Source organism: Pelophylax lessonae, assembly GCF_965119305.1.
Source record: "Pelophylax lessonae genome assembly, chromosome: 3".
NCBI classification, from domain to species: domain Eukaryota; kingdom Metazoa; phylum Chordata; class Amphibia; order Anura; family Ranidae; genus Pelophylax; species Pelophylax lessonae.
The window spans coordinates 214,801,856-214,818,929 of NC_138770.1; positions in this window are offsets into that span (position 1 = coordinate 214,801,856).

Below are 17,074 nucleotides of genomic sequence, written 5' to 3' on the forward strand. Positions count from 1 at the left end.
ACAAAACCAAAAATGTTTACAAAAAAGCCTTGTTGTTTTTGGTAACAAACTAAACCAAAAATGTTTACAAAAAAGCCTTGTTGTTTTTGGTAACAAACTAAACCACAAATGTTTACAAAAAAGCCTTGTTGTTTTTATGGCAACCGACAAAACCACAAATGTTTACAAATAAGCCTTGTTGTTTTTATGGCAACCGACAAAACCACAAATGTTTACAAAAAAGCCTTGTTGTTTTTATGGCAACGGACAAAACCACAAATGTTTACAAAAAAGCCTTGTTGTTTTTATGGCAACGGACAAAACCACAAATGTTTACAAAAAAGAATTGTTTTTGTGAAAACCTTCCAAAAAATGATGTCAAAACATAAAAAATGTTTAAAATGTTTATCTAAATTAAATTTAAGTATGTTGCTCTTTGCAACACAAATGTTACATTGGCAATTTAGTTCATTCTATTATATATTGTAATATATTTTTTGTACGCTACAGTTGGTAGACACCCACATGTGTTATTAAAACATTTATTTTATTACCCAAGTTTTCTTTTTGGTGTACACATCGAATGTCTTTTGTGTTGTATTTGTTTACTTGAGTGGTGTGGTCTGTAATTGTTAGTATGTTGGCTTTGGTTTATGTTAGCCTTGAGACTTGTTTTGAAGCTACATTTGAAGGGAGACCTTTTCTTGGGTCGTTATGTGAACATTGAGTTATCTAAATTTACATGAAATCATATGTTTGGAGATAGAGAAGCACGTGTGTATAAATGCCTACATTAACCAGGGCCATTACTTGGCCACCAACACTCCTAAAAAACCAAAGAGCAAACACAAACTAATCATTTTGCATAAAATTTTATTTCATCCCCAAAAGAAGCACTATAATAAATCATATTGTGCCACCCTCAAATTAAAAAAAAAATGGCCCAAAAAATTGGCCAATGTAAATCATTAACAAAACTAAACCAAATTAAACAAAAAAACAAAAAATCAAGTTGGTGGTCGTGCCTGAAGCAGTGTGGTGAGCATTGTTAAGTTTCCTGCCATCAAATGGTGTGCCAAGAGTTCCATCTGGTCTGGGGTTAACTGTAGAGTTGTGCTCAAGTGGCCCATTAGGATCATATCTTCTGTCTGAGGCTGCTGATGATGCAGGGTGTTGAACGTTGGAAATGTCCCAGACAGAAGATGTTCGGCCAATAGTGTCATCTGCTCTGGGGTCAGCCTAAGCATTTGGGCAACGTGTGCCATTACCATGAGATGGGATCGTTGCTGCTCCAAGGCTATTTGATGCTGCTGGTGGTGCAAGGGTTGTGAAGATGTGTGGGGAGTGGTGGTTGATTGTTTGTTGTGGTCCACGGTGCGGGGGCAAACGACATGTCGCATTGGTGACAAAAAAGAAGAACGGCCTGGGGAGGAGTGAAGTGATAAAGGTGTGGAGGGAATGTAGTCAGGTGGAAGGGGTACTGTGGAACCAGTGCGCATTGAGGTTGTGCAGGAGGATTGCTCATTGAGGGGTGTGGGAGTCCGAACGGAGTGTGAAGTGCTAGGAGTGGCTACAGGAGGAATTGTCCCATCCCCAGCTGCCTGACAAGTGGCCAACACTGGCATTACCCTCCCACTACCACAACCTGCAGTGGCAGGTGAGTGAGATGTTTGGGAGGGCTCTGCCAATGGGGCATCTTCAGATCCAAACAGGCATTGGCGTGTGGCCAGCACCTGAGTGTCAACACTTTGCCGATCCCGTTGATGCTGGTCTGCTAAACTTACCAAGCTGTTACGCATATCCTGTTGAACCTGTAACATATCCTGGTGAACCTGTACCATTGTTGCTACAGATTCCTGTATGAGCCCGAGCAGACGTACTGCCTCAGTAGATTGCTGAGTACGCCTCCTTAACTCATTTTGGACCTGATACTCATCAAGCAGCCTCTCGGCTACATCCAGCATAGATGGACGAAGTTGGGTAGGTGACAATCCCTCTGCATCTAAGGCTACCTGAAAGCAGAAGAAATAGACCAAATCATTATCAAACATCATGACTAAATATTTCAGATTAGTTTGACAACTTAACACCCCAAGCAGAACGTTGAAAAGTTTGATGTGCTTCTAATGAGTACTTGTTCATTGTAAGATTATCCAAGCTAGCAACACTTCTGATAATGGGTACATATTATATTGGTGTGACTAATATGACAAAGGCAAAAAAGATTCAACATGAAGGTGTTCCCAATTAACCCTGGTGTGGTAGGTTGTTTATGCTTTTGGTAAATCTGTTACTACACCAATGACTTTATACATCTACGTATGTTGTCTAAAATCTTGCCATCAATCGGCTACAGGACAACCCAACCAAACGATACCCATGATTTTGGACCTGGAAAATCAAAGACGGGCCGGACTTTAAAGATCCTGGATGTTTTTGGAACATTAGTGGCACACCAAATTATAACATAATTCCCTGATGTTCAAGATAGAACTCTTGTTGTGCTGGTGCATCGTCAGAATGTCATAGCACTAATTTAACACACACAATGTAAGCCACATCTAGTCCAAAATCAATGCTACCATTGAAATGTTACATGTGCACCTTGTTCCCTTATATCACATACCACAGCACTGGATGCAGAATCGTCGCCAGCTCCTGATCCAACTCCAGCTGCAACGTCAAGAGGGGCCTGATGTTCTTTTAAAAACAAAAAAAAAAAAACATGTTTAGTACATAACCTTAGTCAGTAATGATTATGGCCAGATTGCCCTCCTAGCTTCATGAATGAAGCATTGAGGCCAAACATTCAAAAGTGCTTTCCTGGGCTCATAGGACACTTGCTAAACCCTCCCAAAGGTTAAGAAGGCTTGGTCTGCCTACTAATGACGGCACCCATTAATGCTGTCAACTGTGTTTTGCAGGGTAAACATCTAAAAGGCAACACTCTTTCCTAAGAAAAAACATGTGTGTTAATGGGGTTAATAAGATTCAAAAAAACATTATTTGACTAGACATACCAACACCTTCCTCCAGGCCTAGCTGCACTGGGTGTGTTCCCTGCTGCGGATCTTCTGTAAAGGACATAGCAATATGAGCTATCTTGGCAAAAAAAAAACATCTACATTGTTTGGCACAGTATGATATTGGACCTACCAGGAGGAGGGTCAGCACTGATGTCAACACCTGTGAGTCCGTCTGGTTCGCCAAGCTGCATGGGCTGTGGAGGGGCTGAGATCCGTGCTACAGATGAACAAATTGCAGGTTGGGGAAAACAAAAAAAGGACAATTGGAAGGGCAAGTATCACATTCTCTTAATGTCACACATAGGATAGTAGTTAATCTTTTCCAAACAACTCACACAATTGACATCCAAGATAATATCCTACCTCGGTGCAAAGCATCCGAATCTAAGTCCTCTCTGGGAAAGATGGTATCGGGTCCTATGATGTTCAAGAAAGGTAATTGATAATCCCAGAGAGAACTTCGTGCACGTTCATCCAGCCGACCTTGACGGTCATAAAGACCCTCCGCAGCCCATGCAATTAGCTTCTTCCGAACGGACCCACAGATGTCGTTGACCTTCTTCCGCACACTGTCACGGTGGCGAGGTGCTTCACCCAGTGCATTTACAGCATCCCGGATTTCATCCCACAATCTGTTCTTCTCTGTTACTGAGTAAGACGCGGCCCTGGTCCCATGTATCGCCTGATATCTGGCCATATAGGCGTGGACCAGGGCACAGCACTGATTGTGGGTGAAACGGGGAAGCCGGGGTAATGTGGACAAGCTGACTCTGGTGGACGGACCCGCTCCAGGACTACTGTCAGAAGAGCCAGCTTGTCCACTTGGTGTGTTAACACCTCCCCCGGCTTCCTCCTCCGGGATGGGGATGGTGGACTCCCTCATGGATACAGCTGGAGCCTCCCTCACACCAGAGCCAGACGATCTGCCCACCCTGCCCCCCCTGCCCCCCCTGCCCCCCCTGGCCCCCCTGGCCCCCCTGGCCACCCTGCCCCTTCTCATCCTTCCAGTGGGTGGGGCCATGGGAGCACGAGGTGGGCAGAGAATCTGGCTGTCCAGCAGCAGCAAAGAGCCCCAAACTCCTAAATCTGAAATGACAAAAGAGAAAACAGAAAAAACAGGATTTGCAGATTGCTCTTCATATACAGTATAATTAGTGAACAGTTACAGAACACACTTACCTAATGGCACAAACAGACTTGGTCGTGGTGGTGGTGGTAGTAGTGGGCAAAGAGCAGAAGAGGCTGCAAAGAAAAGGAAAAAAAAAAAACACATAAGAAAACGCATATGGGTACAAATCACACGAGGCCCTCCAAACACTTACCTAATGGCACAAACACGGTGGTGGTGGTGGTGGTGGCAAAAAAAGCAGAAGAGGTTGCAAAGAAATGTAAAAAAAAAACACATAAGAAAACGCATAGGGGTACAAATCACACGAGGCCCTCCAAACACTTACCTAATGGCACAAACACAGTGGTGGTGGTGGTGGTGGTGGTGGTGGTGGCAAAGAGCAGAAGAGGCTGCAAAGAAATGTAAAAAAAAAACACATAAGAAAACGCATAGGGGTACAAATCACACGAGGCCCTCCAAACACTTACCTAATGGCACAAACACAGTGGTGGTGGTGGTGGTGGTGTAATCCTTTATAGGCAAAAGGAGGCTGCAAACATTAAACATACATGAGAAATCGCATGACCTACATACGTGCACATAATAAATTACAGTTATCAGGAAAGCAAAAATGGTGTCTTTGGAAGCTGGGAAGGTAAGGGGGCAGGTTTAGATGCCAAATCTAGACTGCACACCTTTAACAAACATGAGAAAACACATGTCCAAACCACATGCACATGGGGCCAACTGCCAATGATTAAAAGACACTTGAGGGGTTCCCAAGCTATTGTGGGTTGGAGGGGATTCACCATAGACAACTTAAGCACACCCAAGATAAGTACAAATTGTCTCCTTCCTTTTTTTTGGGAGAGAGAGATACAATTGTCTTACCTCCAGATAATGTAGGTTGTGGGTCACAGGGTCTTGCTAGCACATAAGAAACATCGATCTATAACATCCAGCAGCCATATTGGCCATGTGCTCCTTTTATAGCTGGCTCACAGGTGTGATAATTAGCGGCCGTTTCTATATATATCTGCGCATTCGCGAATTTGCGCGTTCAAAATGGAGGACGATATCCCAGACGCATTAGATGGTGCAATGCTGGCATTTATTGGTGCCTTGTTTGAGGAAGCCCTGGCACAGGAGGCAGCAGAAGGTGGGGAAGCTGCAGCAGCAGCAGCAGCAGCACCTCCAGCAGCAGCACCTCCAGTCCGTGTGCCCTTACCTCGCCAGCCACGCATTTTTGCTCCAAGGATCTATTTGGACAAGCTGCGGGATTCTGATGTCAGGAGGAAGTTCCGGCTCGAGCGAGGAACTATTCTACACCTCTACCAGCTCATAGCAGAGAAAATTGACCCGGACACACAGCGCGGCCATGCGGTGCCCGGCATGGCCAGATTGCTGGCCACTTTGTATATTTTAGGGCGTGGCAGCTTCCAAGCCACTTCGGGAAGTATCATGGGCATTAGCCAGCCCACAGTTTCAAGGGTGTTCATGTTGGTCATTAATGCCATAGTGGATATAGTGCCCAATTTTATCCACTGGCCACAGAATGAAAATGAGTGGAATGAAGTCAAGTTGGGTTTCTACCGGCGGGCACACATGCCGCAAATCCTAGGGGCAATCGATGGCACCCACATAGCCATTAGGCCCCCAAGGAGCCACGAAAGTGAATACCGGAACCGCAAGCAGTACCACTCTGTGAACGTCCAATTAGTGTGTGACGCCAAACAGCGCATCATGAGTGTCAACACTGGTCACCCAGGGTCGTGCCATGATTCCAGTATGTTAAGAACAAGTACTCTGTACGAGGTGTTTGAAAGTGGACAAATGCCCGAAGGGTGGCTTATTGGTAAAGTATTTTGTCTTAACAACATAAACTGTAAGATTACATAGACATAGGAATAAGCTACATCGGTGTACACCCTGATTTAAGCAAAGCCTACCTAAAATGGATGTGTTATTAGTTGTCAGGCTGTTCACACACAACCAGATCAGCAGCTTAGCAGCTCACAAAAGAAAGATTTGCAAAGTTGTCTTTGAGTCCAATGAAGGTGGTTAACCAATGTGTAAATGGTGTCCTCTAGCCACCCAAAGAAAACCTACAAATGATTCCAATGGTATTGCCATATCCCCAAAGTACTTTGCATAAGTGAGTCAATATTGGTTTCCTCACTCTAGTTGCAGATATATTCCAGAAGTAAGACCTAGGCTAATGTAATAGGAACAAAATAGGGGCCAAGTTGGAACTTGCAAGAGAAACCCACCACTTTGTGTGTCCTTTTTCCCATTTGTATTAGTGATTTAGGCAGTTAGACAGAGTTGAGATGTTTCATATGATTTTTTGCAAACAGACGAGCAGGTTGTTTAGTAAAATGCCTAATTGTCTCCCATTTTGAGGAGTCATCTAAAGTCACATGATAGGAAGAACTAATGTATATTTTTCTTATTTTTCAGGGGATGCTGGTTACCCGCAGCTGACGTGGCTGATGGCTCCAATCAGGTACCCCCAGGGCCCAGCAGAGAGGAATTACAACAGGGCCTTGCGGAGAAGCCGGAGTATCATTGAGTTGACCATAGGTCTTCTCAAGTCCCGGTTTCTCTGCTTGGCCCGGCCTGGGGGTGAACTCCTGTACTCTCCTACAAAGGCTTCCAAGATCATCCTGGCGTGCTGCGTGTTGCACAACATGTGCGTTGCCCGGGATGATTCTTGGGAGCTGACGGAGGAGAGGGAGCCAGAGGTCCGTCAGCCGGCGGCCCCCAGGCGGCGGAGCACCGCTGCCGGTATGGCCACCCGGAATACCCTGGTTGCTAGCCACTTTACATGTAAGTACTGTAACCGGTCAAGATAGGGCATGTGTATTAATTAGCTAGTTAGCAGAGGTGCCACTCACAGGGAGACAGAGGGTGATTATCATCTGCCAATGACACTTGCCATTGTAGATAAAGTGTAGTCAACATTGGTAAAATTGTGTTACTTGAGCAAAAACATGCACCTCTAACCATAAACATGTTGGTATTGTGAATAGTGTAAAGGGCTGAGAAGAGCTGGCAGGTGTTTATTTGTGTCTATGCCACCTGTGTAGTTATTGATAACATGAACGGCTGCTTGGTATCTTATGGTGTTGTAATTTTCCAGAACATCAACATCTTGGAATCATGGCACGTACCATGGGAAGCCTGTGGTGATGGGCTGTCTGGCGTCACAGGTGTGTATTCAAATGTTTACATTAATGATTTCTGGTTTGTGTAAGTTGGCATAAAATGTGTTATTTCACTCGTGATGTCGAAATTAAATGAAGTTCAGAATGAAGCAAACAGGCATTAAGATGTGATTTTCATAATGAAATGTCTTATCCTTTGTTTTATTTTTCCAGGAGTGGTACTGCTTGCGGGTGTAGGTGGTAGAAACCCACCTTGATGGACTCCACTCATTTTCTTTTGTGGTCAGTGGATATTTGGTAAGGCACATGGCCAATGACCAACATGAACACCCTGGAACTTCGAAAGTGGCTTGGAAGCTGCCCAGCAACCTTGCCATGCCTGTCCCCTATGAGCTGGTAGAGGTGCAGAATGGATTCTGAACTCTGCCGGAAGTTGTGGAAGACATCAGAATCCCGTAGCCATGGAGCAAAGATCGTGGTCTGGCGCTGTAAAGGCACACGGACTGGAGAGTGACAATATTCTTTTGCTGCATCCCTCCTTCTGCTGTCATTCTCAAATAAATAAATACATTAGAATTGAACATGTGTTTTTTTGTTTTGTGTGGGTGCCTACAGACAAAAGGGCCATCCACACTGTAAGATTTAGAGAAGACTTTATCCTTCCGATTGACATTTTCTATGTAGTGCAAGGGCCTGCCTGATTGCATCCAAATTGAAAGTGTTGAGGTTTGAGCTTCTATTATATGGTTTGGTTAAGTCTACAGGAAAAAGTCTAGACAAATTGTTAGTGTATGGCCCATTAAGCTGCCAAGGCCGGAGTTTTGCACTTTGCATGCTGCTTGTACTGGTGATGTGAGGGGTTGTAATGTAGAGTAGGGATGTGACAGTGTTGTGTTGAGGTGTGAGGCAAATGTAGTGTTGGACTATGAGGGCCTGTGTTGTTGAAATATGGAGAGAGTCCAATATCAGACACCTATGTTTATTGGTCAAGAAATTGTAAGAACCATGGTAAATATGTAAAGAATTGCATCTCGATAAAACTAGGACCACACTCATAAAATCAAAATTGTGTTGTTTCCATTGATGTGCTTGAAATTTGGGTAGGACACCCCCCTCCCCCCCCAAATTCAAGATAGTTTAAAAAAACTGTTTAAAAAAATGAGAGTGAAAAGAGATCCCAAGTGTAGTGATGTGATTTGAACCCATGACGTTGTGAACTGCAGTGAAGTTGCAAAGCACTTAGCTATTGTGCAGAATAAAGCTGTATGGTGGAAAAAATGGAGTGTGTTAAGGCTAAAAAGCACATATAGCTAAAGAACTAAACATTGTATGGAATGTGGGAAGAAGACCATGGTAAAATTGTGAGGTTTCATCTTGCCCTGAATTAGGGTAGGGGTTTGGTCACTTGCCTTTGGTACTTTCCTTCATAAGATCGATTCGACACACAGACAAGATCAAAAAAACACTTAAAATGGTGTAAGCTTGCAAGCGCTTCTGAGTGTAACATTATTTAGCAATATATATGATGTAATCCGTTACATTTTAGCAATATAAACAAAAAAAGAAAATAAAAAAAGTAGGTGGAGATGGTAAGCCTCGAACCTACAGCAGAGGGAGATGAATTACAGACATGTGATGTGTGCACTAATCCACTAGCCCACATCGCTATGTGAAACTGCTATAAGCACGAAGACATAAGTTTGCGAATTGGCGAAGCCGCGATCGTAAGTGAATCCCGCTGACGGCGGAATTCATTATTGCTGTTTTACTCGCCAATTCGCCGCAGCGCCAGTTAATTGATTTGAACGCGGCGAAACTGAAACACGTCATAGAGGTTTGAAGCTGCAGTTTCTTTAAATCCGGCCCTATATCTCTAAACACTGCAGAATTCATCTGGCTGCTTCTGTCTTCTGTCACATCATCAATAAACACCAGTGACCCAGTGTCACTGGAAGCCATGCATGCGCATGCCATCGCACTGCTGCCTCCATGTTTTACAGATGACGTTGTGTGCTTTGGATCATGAGCTGTTCAAAGCCGTTGTCACACTTTTTTTTCTTCCCTTCATTCTGGTACAGATTAATCTTAGTTTCTCTGTCGCTCATTGACAGACGCAATCCTCTTGATTAATATCAAATCGGGTTATACTGCCCTCTACAGGAGTAGGACACTAGGCAGAAGGAAAACGTTCTGGCCACACCTTAGGGGCAGTCCCAGAGGGTATATCCTCTCTCTCCCTGCTACAGGATGTCAGTTTTTTTCTGTCTAGTTAGGAGTAAGGACCTAAGTTCCTTGCTGGGATCTTTGGTCCTGGCAAGATTTTTTTAGAAAAAAATTTTTTAGGCAGCTTTTTTTCTCCAGTTGTTCCTGTGAGATCTTCAAGCAAGTATGCTGAAACTGGGCGACGAGCTGGATGTTAGGATCCAGTGGTCACCCCAGTCAGCCTACGAGCGCGTACAGGCCCTAGCTCCGCGCTGGTTCGGCCGCGACATAGTCCCACTGGACGGGGACTGACCCTGCGAGTTAAACGTCTCGCCTGGACGCCGGCGACCAGTTGGAAACTGAGTCACGGCGTCCGTATTGGTCGACAGCCCCCCCACTTCGGTGGAGAGGGGTTCTGTCAGGAGTTGGCGCCCGTCTGTTCTGGTATGGTGAGTAAAATGTTCCCCCTCTCCCCCTGCCGGATTTGTGGGTGGACGCGGGCCCCTCCCTGGGATGACCGGAATCCCCCCCCCTCTATCCTATAACAGGTGTCACAGATCCCCCTCTTGAGGGTGATTTAGTGAATAGGAACCAGAAGGCTTGGTTTGGGAGCTGACAATCGGTCACTGTATGAGGGGCACTGTAAGGGATCATGACTGTAGTCAGTGGCTGGCATTATTTTTAGGATGGCCATGTAAGAGGGCTTACCTGACACATAAGGTGCAATACAGGCCGATGCCTGTACCTGGCCTACCGCCATCCGCAGGCCACCATCCTCCCGCGGGCCGTACACCTCCCGCAGGCCGCACAGGCCGATGACTACCTCCCGCAGGCCGCTGCTATTTTGCACAAACCGCTGCCATCCTCCACAGGCCGCCGCCATTTTCCCGCAGGTCGCGCGGGACCGCCATTTTGGCGTAGCCTCGTGTCTCCAGCATGGGGGCAGCCATGTTTGAGATGACCAAACGCCTCGAGGAGTAATTGGGAGGCGCCGGAAGGCGTGTAAAGGGGCGGAGCCGCCTCCTTTACCCGGGAAAGCAAGCCAAAGACTTCCTGTCTGTAACAGACAGTGCTGGAAGCAGGTTGATAGAAACTTCTGTGCATCAGGTGATGAGCCTTGGGGTCTCTCTCTCTCTCTCTCTGTGGGGTCCAAGCAGGTAACACTGAGGGGCGCTGTTGCGCTGGGGGATTAAGAAAAGAAAAAAAAAAAAAAGTTTTTTCTTTGAAATAATTTTTTTGTTTGCTGGCAAGTGTCTTATATAATCATGGATCCTGCCACACATGTATCCCCACCTGATCCCCTCGGGGTGGCCGCAGGACCCTCCAGTACCCGACTTGTGATGATGCATTATCAGCAGTTTTGGAGTCTTTGGTATCCCGGGTGGAGGTAGCCTGTCAGGGACAGGGGTCACGGAAGCGACCCCCGCCTACCCCTATTTCATCTGATACTTCAGATACAGATTCTGAGCTGGTCACTGCAGCTGCAGGTCCCTCTGCTGGGGCTGCTGTCTCGGGTACGGTCTCCTCAGATAGTGAGGAGGACGTTTCTGCCTCCGCTTTAGCGCAAGAAGAAGCGTTAGTGAACGCACTAGTCATGTCTGTCCGGGAAACCTTAAGTCTTGAGGTTACACCGGCAGAGGTAGATGACACTGAGATTCCCTTTGGTACCAGCAAGCCTACCAAAGTGGCGAAGGTTTTTCCCTTGCCCAAATGTTTTGGTAACCTTATTAAGGAGGAATGGGATCATCCAAAACGAACCCCTGCTATTTCCAAACGCATTGCTAGACGCTATCCGTTTGAGGAATCCCTCCTTAAGAAATGGACGGTACCACCAGTGGTGGACCCACCAATTTCCAGACTAAATAAAGCCACTGTTATCCCGTTGGAGGACGCTCCGTCCTTTAGGGATCCGGTGGATCGAAAGGTGGAAGCCGAATCCCGCTCCATTTTTTCCCTGATAGGGACAACATTTAGGCCAGTGATTGCCATTGGTTTAGTTTCACAAACATTGACAGAATGGACCAAATTGTTACGCCGTGACATAAAGGGGAGAAGTATCCCCCCGGCAGTAACAGATTTGCTGGAGCAGATTATACAGGGGCTACAGTTCATCTGTAATGCCGCCCTGGACGCCACTCCCTTGCTAGGGCGTGCATCTGTTTCAGCAGTGGTCCTCAGACGCGTGTTATGGTTAAAGTGCTGGTCGGCTGATCAAGGTTCCAAAAAGACTTTGGCTAATCTTCCCTTTAAGGGGGATCGCCTGTTTGGGGCCACCTTGGATGAGATTATAAAGGACCTCACTGGGGGTAAGAGCACTTTTTTACCACAGACAGCTAAAGGTAAAGGACCTCGTAACAGGCGAGGACCTTCCTTTTCCGCTCATAAAAAGTTTGTTCGCTCCGCTGGGGCGGGCGATAAGGGGAAGTCCTCCAAAGCCCCTTCAGGGGGTTTCAGAGGGCGCTGGTCGGGAAAACAAAAGCTCGACTCAGCCAAACCTGAAGATAAGACAGCCTGAAGGTGCGCCCCCACCCATCTCTGGGGTGGGGGGACGTCTTCACCGGTTTCCGGATCCATGGCTTTCCAGAATCCCAGACAAAGGGGTTTGCGAGGTCATGAGGTCGGGATACAAAATCAAGTTTCGATCACTTTTACCGGTGCGATTCTTCCCTTCCAACATTCGACTATCCCCGGATCGCTTAAAAGCTTTGCGGGGAGCAGTAATAGACTTGATGCAACAGGGAGCGGCAGTTCCCGCTCCTTGAGCAGAACGTTTTCTTCACTTTTGCAAAAGATCACAAAAGGAGATTCTTTTCAGATGAAATCGGAATCCCGATTCTCTGGACAATCGGATCCGATTGAGCGAGCGGACCAGAAAGTCTCTGGTCTGGTAGCTTCGGTCTCCGATGCTCAGCCAGGGGAAGTCATTTCTTCCGACAGAATCCAGGTTACCGATAAATGTATTGGAACTGAGAGCGATCAGACTTTGTCTGATTCTCTGGACCAAGTAGCCTCAGAGCAACCCGGTTTGGATTCAGTTGGACAAGGCCATGGCCGTGGCTTATGTCAACCACCAAGGGGGCACCAAGAGTGCCCTGGTGGCCATAGAGGTGGCCAGCATTCTTCATTGGGTGGAACGGTTTGTTCTGGCTCTCCCCGCAGTATGCACTCCAGGGGGTGGAAAATCGGCAGACAGATCAGGTCAGCCGTTAGATTCTGGATTTTCATCCAGAGATATTTCACCAGCGGTGCCTTCATTGGGGCACCCTGGAAGTGGATCTGTTGGCAGCTCGGCTCAACAGGAAGGCGCGGAGTTTTGTAACCCGCTCCCGAGATCCGCGAACGAACACAGCGTGGGGACAGTATCAGCTACTGTATGTCTTTCCTCCTCTCAAGTTGCTGCTGAAGCTTCTTCGCAGGATAGAGGTGGAAGGAATCCCAGTTATCCTGGTAGATCCGGACTGACCTCGTCAACCCGGGTACGCCGACTTCGTCAGGCTGGTCGCGGACGTTCCCTAGAGACTTCCTCTCAGGGAGGATCTGCGGTCTCAGGGACCGATCTTCCATCCTGCTTTACAATCGCTGGCTTTAACGGCCTGGCTATTGAGACTCAGGTGCTGAAGGACAAGGGATTGTCAACTTCAGTTATTCCTACTTTAATTAAAGCAAGGAAAGCGACTTCTAGAAAGGTCTATCATCGCACATGGAGGTCTTATATTGCGTGGTGTGAATCCTTTGGATTTCCTCCACGGGCCTATTCGGTGACCCGAATCTTGGCTTTTATGCAACAAGGAGTTGAGCAGAAGCTGGCCTTGAGTACTATCAAGGGTCAGGTTTCAGCATTAGCAATCTTCTTTCAGAAACCTTTGGCTACTCATTCCTTGGTGCAGAATTTCATCCAGGGGGTGAGGCGCCTGGCTCCGCCAGTGCGCGCGCCCTTACCGCCCTGGGATCTTAATTTAGTGTTGTCGGTTCTTCAGAAACCTCCCTTTGAAAATATCAGGGAGATTCCCTTGCTTACTTTATCCCAGAAGGTGGCCTTCTTGGTGGCCATTACTTCCGCACGCAGGGTGTCAGAACTGGCCGCATTATCTTGTCGTTCCCCATATCTGGTGGTTCATAGGGATAAGGTGGTTCTTCGTCCGAATCCATCCTTCCTTCCTAAAGTGGTTTCAGAGTTTCATCTGAATGAGGACATTGTATTGCCTTCCCTATGTCCTAAGCCCAGTCATCCTCGGGAGTGTGCGTTACATTCCTTGGATGTGGTTTGGGCAATCAGGGTATACCTGAAAACTACGGACTCGTTTCGTATAACGGATTCACTTTTTGTGATCACGGATGGCCCCAAAAAGGGGTTGCCTGCATCTGCCGCGACTATCTCCAAATGGATCAGACAGACGGTGGTACAGGCTTATTCTATTAAGGGTCGGAATCCTCCGTTCCCTGTTAAGGCGCACTCCACTCGGGCGCTCAGTGCTTCCTGGGCCTTCCGCCATCAGGCGTCAGTGGTCCAGGTTTGCAAGGCGGCTACCTGGTCGTCGGTTCATACCTTTACAAAATTTTATAAAGTTGATGTGATGGCATCGGCTGATGCCTCTTTTGGCCGCAAGGTTCTGCAGGCCGCAATTTGAGGAGACCGTTGGTCTACCTCGAGGGTTTTTTCCGTTGGATTTTCAGTTGAGTCTCATCCTTTGTTTTGATGAGCCTTTAAGACTTCTAGTCGGCACCGGTTGGGCCTTCTGGATTTAAATTTTGATTTCTGTTATCCCACCCCTCATTTGTGGCACTGCTTTGGGACGTCCCGATTTGATATTAATCAAGAGGACTGCGTCTGTCAATGAGCGACAGAGAAAAATGGATTTTTGTAAAATCTTACCGTAAAATCCTTTTCTCTTAAGCTCATTGACAGGCGCAGTACCCGCCCCTCTACTTTTGAGTTGGGTTGGGTTAAATTCTCTGACACTGCTTTGTGACATAACTGACATCCTGTAGCAGAGAGAGAGAGGATATACCCTCTGGGACTGCCCCTAAGTTGTGGCCAGAACGTTTTCCTTCTGCCTAGTGTCCTACTCCTGTAGAGGGCAGTATAACCCGATTTGATATTAATCAAGAGGACTGTGTTTGTCAATGAGCTTAAGAGAAAAGCATTTTACGGTAAGATTTTACAAAAATCCATTTTTCATCCCTCCAAAGAATGTTTTTCCAGAGCTGGTCTGGCTTTTTTAGATTCTTCTTTTGGCAAAGTCTAATCTGGCTTTTCTATTCTTTGAGCTTATAAATGGTTTGCACCCTGTGGTGAACCCTCTGTTCTGCTCTCGTGAAGATTGTAGACTGACAATAATGCATGCGCCCACCTCCTGGAGAGTGTCCTTCACTTGTCTGGATGTTGTGAATGGGTTTTTCTTTACCATAGAGAGGATCCTGCTATCATCCACCGTTGTCTTCTATGGATGTCCAGGCCGTTTTATGTTGCTGAGCTCACCAGTGTGTTCTTCTTTGGCCACTACTAATATTGCTGCTATCTCTCTAATGGATTTTTTTTTGTTTTTGAAGCCTTACAATGGCCTGTTTCACTTGCATGGACAGCTTCTTTGAACGCATGATGTAGGTTCACAGCAATAGATTCCAAATGCAAATACCACACTTTTCACACAGGCTTTCTGCCTGGCAGACTCTGTTTTGCTCAGCGAGGATCGATCCTTGGATTACTGCTGAGCAGGCGGATGACTGGTCTGTCTCCGCTCACTGCGCTAGGATGGACCTGTCAGAGCCCCGCTTTCCTCTATGGGAGATCGAATAAAACCTGGTCATATGGGTGCATGGAGCATCTGATCAGGTCCACCTGAAAAACTGACAGGCAGACCTGATCGGAAAGCCTGTGTGAAAGGACCATTAGAATCAATTCCAGACCTTTTACCTGCTTAACCGGTTGCCGACCGCCGCACGACTATATACTGCGGCGGTCAGCCCCGGCCAGGCAGAGTGACGTATGGATACGTCACTCGCCTGTCACTGACTTGCGGGCAGGCGCGGCTCGTTAACAGACAAGTCAGTGCGTGTGTCCGGAGGACTCGATGTCCGCCGGTCACACTACGATCGCTCCTGTGAAAGGAGAAAGGCGGAGCGGCTTATGTAAACAAGCCGCCCGTCATTCTCCCTGGTGTAAAAATGAAGATCAGACGGTTCTACTATGTAGAACCGTTGATCTTTGCTTTTACACCAATAGCCATGTCCCTGCACAGTTAGAAACACGCCCCTAGGACACACTTAACCCCTCCCTGTCCAATAAAGTTAACCCCTTCCCTGCCAGTGTCATTTTTGCAGTAACAGTGCATATATATAGCACTGATTACTGCAGTAATGTCACTGGTACCCCCAAAAGTGTCAAAAATGTCAGTCAAGGGTCCGATCTGTCCGCCACAATGTCGCAGTACCGCGAAAAAAATCGCAGATCGCCGCCATTACTCGTTAAAAAAAAAACACCAAAAATTACAAAAATCTTTCCCTTTGTTAGTAAACGCGATAACTTTTGCGCAATCCAATCAAAATACGCTTTTTGCAATTTTTTTTATCAAACATATGTAGCGTAAAACAATTTGGCCGAAAATGTTAAAAATTTTAGATTTTTACATTTTTTTTGGGGGGGAATTTCATATAAAAAAAAGTGAAAAATATTGTTATTTTTGCAAAAATTACGCTCTTTTTTTGTTTATAGCGCATGATCAAAAAATCGCACAGGTGATCAAATACCACCAAAAGAAAGCTCTGTTTGTGGGAAAAAAAAGGACGTGAAATTCGTTTAGGTACAGCGTCGCACGATTGTCCGTCAAAGTCACGCAGTAAAAAATCGCAAAAAAAACCCTGGTCTTTTAGCAGCCAAATCCTTCGGGGCTTAAGTGGTTAATTGATGAAGAAAAAGGAGTTGCCCACACATGGCCATAAAACAGCTTTTGATTTAATTTTCCAATTACTTTTGGTCCCTTGAACTAGCCTATGCAAAAGATGTTCTACAGAACTCACACTTGGCTTCCCGGATGGCCACGACCTTGCTGCCTTTTAAGACTAAAGATGTCTGTAGGCACTATAATCAAAAAACAATCGGAGGGCGCACTGGCCTAGCGCATTATCCCCAAAGTAGGCTTTATTGAATGAAAATAGTTGTACTCTCAAACAATTGTTTAAAAACGGCACATCAAATCCAAACAGCTGGAACAATCTGTATTGCCTTGACAGAAGCAAAGTCCTCGATGGATGATGGCTAACGAGTTTTGAGGCTTAGCCTCTTCTTCAGAGCCCTAAAGGGCTCTACAATTTATGATACATTAGTATGATGGTCTGTGGGAAGAATGTTCCTTACACTTGTTTCATTGGGAAGAGTTACCCTCGTACAGAAACCTAAAAGGATCAGTGGTGTCAGTGGGAACGTATATGAAAGGCAGACATTTCTCATTGCTCAAGGAATCCCGAGGAACCCTGGTTCAGAAACCCTGCATTATAAACATAGAAAAGTGACAACAGAATAAAGATCACATCTGCCCCCCCCCCTCTTTTTTTTTTTTTTTCTCTTCTCAAACACATACACCAGGGGTAATGAA